This window comes from Bidens hawaiensis, unplaced genomic scaffold (assembly GCF_021521415.1).
Source record: "Bidens hawaiensis isolate Kalapana, Puna unplaced genomic scaffold, B.hawaiensis_p1.1 tig00017718_1, whole genome shotgun sequence".
Taxonomy (NCBI): domain Eukaryota; kingdom Viridiplantae; phylum Streptophyta; class Magnoliopsida; order Asterales; family Asteraceae; genus Bidens; species Bidens hawaiensis.
Genome location: NW_027492674.1, coordinates 202,400 through 208,410, shown reverse-complemented (window position 1 = coordinate 208,410; position 6,011 = coordinate 202,400). Strand labels below are relative to the sequence as shown.

The window sequence follows — 6,011 nt, the reverse complement described above, 5'->3', positions numbered from 1 at the left end:
GTCCACTCATTCAAGAAAAAATGAAAGTTACAATAAGCCCTACGCCTGATAATAACTTAAGAAATAAGATACGCTAATGATAGGATGCAGAGATCCCCATACGATTATCCTAACATCATTCTTCAATCATTAGGAAAATATTTGAATCGTGCCCTACATGAGATAGACGACGTCAAAAAAAATTAGTTGAGGTTAAAGAAAGAAAAAGAAACATATATCATAAAGAAATCCCACCAGAAATATGACAAGATCGTTAAACGTTTCATAGACAAATAAACCTATTGTACTTGTATTGTTGTTTCAATGTCACGTCGTTAATGAAAACACTCTATCACTAGTATGTAAATAAAAGTTTCCTTTCAAATACAGAATGCCATACCCAAACAATCATGCAAATAATGATGAAGCTTCGAACAGAAGAACCAACATGAACATATCTCTCCTTGCGCAGGAGATTGCTAAGCAAATTTGGTCAAATGCAAGAATGATCAATAACACAATGACTCTTCTTATCAACGCAATGAAAGGAGAGTCTTCATACAAAAGCAAATCTCAGCATTCAAACAAACTTGTTAGAACTCATCCATATCAGAATCATTCTCATCATAGTGAAATTGTTCTTAGTTCCAGAGCTGATAGCAAATTTAATCATAATTTCAAAAACAAATTGACAATCCAAAGGCTATAGTTTTCGAGACTTTAAACCAAGTTTTTGAACCACAAGGTGGTTGACACTAATCTCAAGAGATACAATACTAAGTTCCATGAGTATTGCAGATTAATACCACACTTGGTAACCCCTGAATCCAACAAAGTAACCTGTTACATTTGGGGGGTTACCTAGGGAGATTAGAGACATGGTGAGGTCTCATTTTCCACAAATCGTCGATTCAGCGATGGATTTATCCGATTATCTCATGAATGGCCTCATTATAAACAAGGAGGAATTTAAGAATGGCGATGGAAAGAAAGAAGAAGTAAAGGAAAAGAAAACAAAGAAACCAAAGAGAAAGAAGAAGATCAGCCAAATTCACCAGACCAATCCGTCAGGACTGTGGCAGAAGACATCATGAGAAGTGTTTGAGAACAAACAACTTTCCCAAAAACAATTTATCAGTCACATGTATCTTTTGCAAGAAATTCGGCCATCCTGAAAATGACTGTAGAAGAAAAACATTTGTATGATACAAATGTGGAGATAAAGAACATTTTAGAACAGAATGTCCATAAAAGAACGCGACAAACAGCGCAGGTGGAAGTGGCGCTAGAAAAGTAAATGCTAGGGTGTTCATGTTAAACAAAAGAGAAGCATCCGACAATCAAGAATAGAAGCAAACAAGAGTATGCCAAACGAATATCAGAAATTCAAAGGCATTAGATATAGCTACAAGTTTAGTTAACGCATGTAAACTGGTTATAAACTCGTTTTCAAACGAGAAGTTTTGTAAATAGTAAGTTTATTTAAATCTCTAATATATAAACAAGAATATTAGCATATAGATAGTGTCTTTACATAGGAATGTTAATATTTATTAGAAACATTTAAATTACAAATCTGAAAAGCATTCAAAATACAAAAGAGTATGTATTTAATAGAATGACAAAATGACAAAAGACGTCCTTTACAAAAGACCACCTATTGCCGACTGCCACCACTACCCACCACCTACCGCCACCACCACCACCTGTTGTCGTGCTCGCATAACCTGAAATCCTCTGTTACAAATACCACCACCACCACAACCCCAAATCCGCACCACTTTCTCTCTCCAAATCTCTTCTTCCCATTTCCAACTCTAGATCTTCAAAACCCTAATCAAACCCACACCTTCAATCCTCACCCCCAAACACATTATCCACTAATCCCTTAAAAACCCACATCACTCACATGGCTCTAGCCTACCTCGGATCCAAAAAAACCCACCGCCGTCGCCGCAACTCATCCTCACCCAAGACGACCTCAAGAAAATCGCCGCCTACAAAGCCGTCGAATTCGTCGAGTCCGGCATAGTCCTCGTCCTCGGCACCAGCTCCACCGCCAAACACGCGATTGACCGCATCGGAGAGCTTCTCCGCCAAGGCAAACTCGCCAACATCATCGGAATCCCCACATCCACCCAAACCCACCAGCAGGCTTTGTCCTTCGGGATACCCCTCTCGGATATCGATACCCACCCGGTCATTGATTTAGCCATCGATGGTGCGGATGAAGTCGACCCGGATATGAATCTGGTCAAAGGCCGGGGTGGGTCGTCGCTCCAGGAGAAAATGATTGAGGGGTGTTGTAAAAAGTTTGTAGTCATCGTAGACGTGTCTAAGCTTGTGGATTATATAGGCAGAAGCGGGTTAGTGATGCCGGTCGAAATCATGCCGTTTTGCTGGAAATTTACGGCGTCTAAGATTCAAATTTTGTTTAAGGAAGTCGGGTGTGTTGCGAAGCTGCGAGTTTTGGGAGGTGTTGTGTTGTCGGCAACAGGTGGTGGACGTCGGCAACAGGTGGTGGTGGCAGCGGTAGGTGGTGGGCAGTGGTGGCAGTCGGCAACAGGTGGTGGGGTTGTGGATGTTGAAAGAAGAAGGTGGGTGGTGATGGTGGATGCAAGAAGGAGAGAATGGGGGAGTATTTGTTAGTTTTAATATAAAATAATTTATATATAAAATTACAAAAATACCCTCATGTGTGTAACACCCCCGCTAAAGGGATCCGATTCCGTGCAATGCTTAATTATGATTTTGTTACATTAACTCCCTCTTGATTATTATTATTATTATTATTATTATTATTATTTTTGGTAAGTTTAACAGTGTCGAGTCTAGCATAGGCTGTGTATGCATGGTACATTGCGTATAAGTAATTTCTTTTTATTTAAATTACTCGAACTATCGGATGTTATCCGACGAATACGAGCGTTGATGATAACTTGTTTAAACAACTCGAACGTATTTAAGGAACCTATAAGGTTTGACTTCATATTATACGGATATATTTTATAATTATCTTGAAAGAAAGAAATATTATGAATGAAAACGAATTGATAATTTTTTTTAGCATTTATTGTTTTTTTAGCGAACCTATTTCGTGAAATATTACCGACTCAAAGGCATACAAACATTGATGGAAAATCTAATAAAAATTATAGGCGAGAATAATAAATATTTTGTTCAAGTATTATATTTATGCTCAAATAAACATAGGTCTCATAAATAATCATTTATGGGTAACGAGCTATATTCGTAAATGGGTAAATATATGTATATACGCATGAACACGTAAAATTATAACTAAGAATATGTGAGCTCGTTATTTTCTTCAACACTTCGATAACTAAACCATTAAAGATATATAGATATAAGTAGAGGTGGTCAAAAAAACCGGTCCTCGAACCGGTTTGCCGGTTTAAACCGGAAACCGGTTTTTAAGAAAACCGGTTTTTTGTAAACCGGTTTGACCGGTTTACAAACCGGCGGTTTATATATCGGTTACACAATTTGGAGCCAAAACCGGTTTTATAACCGGTTATAAAAAAAACCGGTTTTTTTTAATAACCGGTTATTAAAAAACCGGTTTTTTTAATAACCGGTTTTTTAAAAAACCGGTTAACCGGTTTTTTTATAAACCGGTTTTTGACCGTTATAAAAAAACCGGTTAACCGGTTAAAAACCGGTTTTTCCCGTTGAGTAACGGCTATATAGCCGTTTTTTATAATTTTTGACCGTTTTTTTTTTTTTCCCATTTTACCCCCACAAACATCTATATATAGCTTAGGTTGGGTATTGGTTAGATCACACTCGATTATACAACTCCAAACGCTCTAAACGTTTATTACATACGCGATTATTTTGTTATCTCACGCTCAATTATACCACATTACCACTCCATACGCTCTTATTTCGTAGTCGATTATCATGGCCTCCCAAAGTGCTACTTCATCCGTCAACATGGGTGCCTCGAACACGGGAGAAACGGTCGTTCGGGTCATCCCCACGAAACGAAACCAAGATGTTTGGCAACATTTCGACCTATGCGAAATGTCTAACGGTACCCAAAAAGCTCGATGCAAACATTGTTTGAAGTTTTATGGCAAAGATGCAAACTCCACTTTAAGAGCGCATGTACAAAGGCCCTTTTGCAAGGCCTTGAAGGACGAATCGGGAAGTAGTTCGCAGCCGGAGATGACGAATCAAGGAACGGTGTTTACGTATGACCTTGAAGCGGTACGTCAAAAGTTTTCAAACTTTGTGATTCAAAATACACTTCCTTTCAACCACTTCGACAACCCTCAATTCACGGAGATGATGCAAAAGTATGTTCAACCACGCTACCAACACGTAAGTCGTTCGACCCTTAGAAGAGATTGTCTTAAAGCTTGGAAAAACGCTAAATCCGAACTAATTTCATACTTTTCAAACTTACAAACTGGTGTAAACTTAACAACGGATGTGTGGTCGGTACCTAATGGTTCGCCCGACTCATACGTTTGTGTGACGGCTCATTGGGTTGACCCCGGGTCGTGGCAAATGATGAAACGAACCGTTGCGTTTCAATTGTTTGATTACCCGCACACGGGTAGAAATATTTTTAAACTCTTGGATAAAGTCATTCGACAATACAAGATTGAAGATAAAATCTTTTCAATTTCGTTTGATAACGCGTCCAACAATACGGCCGCGGTTGGCCATTTAAAATTAAAGTATAAACCTATTTGTGATAGAGCGTTTTTTCATAGCCGATGCATTGCACATATTATCAACTTGGCCGTGCAAGATGGGTTAAACGTGATCGAAACGCAAAGAAACAATTTTAAAAGAATGTTACGAGATGTTTTTAGCAACAATAAAACATTTTCAAGATACAAAAAATTTTGTGATGAAGCTAATTGTCAATGGTTGGGGCCCAATTGGGATTGTCCAACAAGATGGAACTCGACTTGTGATATGTTTGAGAAAGCCATCCAACAAAAAGAATCACTAATTGCGTTTCATCAAATAATGTCAAGTAGGGGTAAATGTGCACCGTACGATCCTAGAAACTGGTTATTGATTGAGATCGTTACGGAGGTCCTTCAAATTTTTAAATCTTGCACAACTAGTTTATCCGGGGTTTACTATCCAACAAGCCCCATTGCTTTACCAAAAATTGCTGTCATGTGCACAAAGTTGAGTGAACTTCATTGTAGGGGTGCACCTTATTTTGATATGGGTGTAAAAATGAAAGAAAAATTTAGAAAATATTTTCAACAACTACCCGCTGTTTTGACATGTGCTGCTGCGTTAAACCCTTGCATAAATGTTGGTGGTGTTGAAGCTTTAATAGAAAAAATTTGTGATGAGCTAGAGTTAAACGACGATCAAAACCCCTATTATAACCAAACTTTAAAGAATGCTTTCAACACCACCTTGTCTAACATGTATGATGTTTACCTTACAAAATACGGGTTGTCTTCCCAAATTCATGACTCGTTAAGAGCTGTTGCCCAATCCCAATCCCAAACCGACCTTGAAATGGGGATGTACTACATGATTTGGGAAGACGCCGGTAAACGTCAAAAGGTAAACACCCCAAGCAGTGAACTTGGAAGGTATGGTGGTACCAACTTTGTGAAACACATGACTCCAGATGAATTTAAAAGTCTTGATTTGCTGGCTTGGTGGAGAGGTAAGGAGGATGAGTTTCCGATCCTCGCCGCCATGGCCAAAGATTTACTAACGGTCCAAGCTTCCACGGTAGCTTCGGAGTCTGCTTTTTCTGTTTCTGGCAGGGTTATATCGATTAGGAGGACTCGACTCACTCCACCAGCTGTAGAGATGTCTATTTGCTACAAGGATTACTTGGACTCTTTAGATAGGGCACAACATCAACGCTCACTCGAGGGGGAAATGGACTATGAGGCGGGCTTGTATGAAGACGAGGTCAATCAAGGACACACTCAACCAATGACCGATGAAGAAGCCGCGTACGACGATTACCTAAGGAATAGCTCGGGATCGGGTAGCGATGAAAATAATGAGTAAGA

At 39.1% G+C, this 6,011-nt stretch overlaps 1 pseudogene; it reads left to right on the top strand.

Moving 5' to 3' along the window:
* Window positions 1–1,765: 1,765 nt before the first annotated feature.
* LOC143554505 (putative ribose-5-phosphate isomerase 2 pseudogene) lies at window positions 1,766–2,628 on the top strand (annotated as a pseudogene).
* Window positions 2,629–6,011: the final 3,383 nt, after the last annotated feature.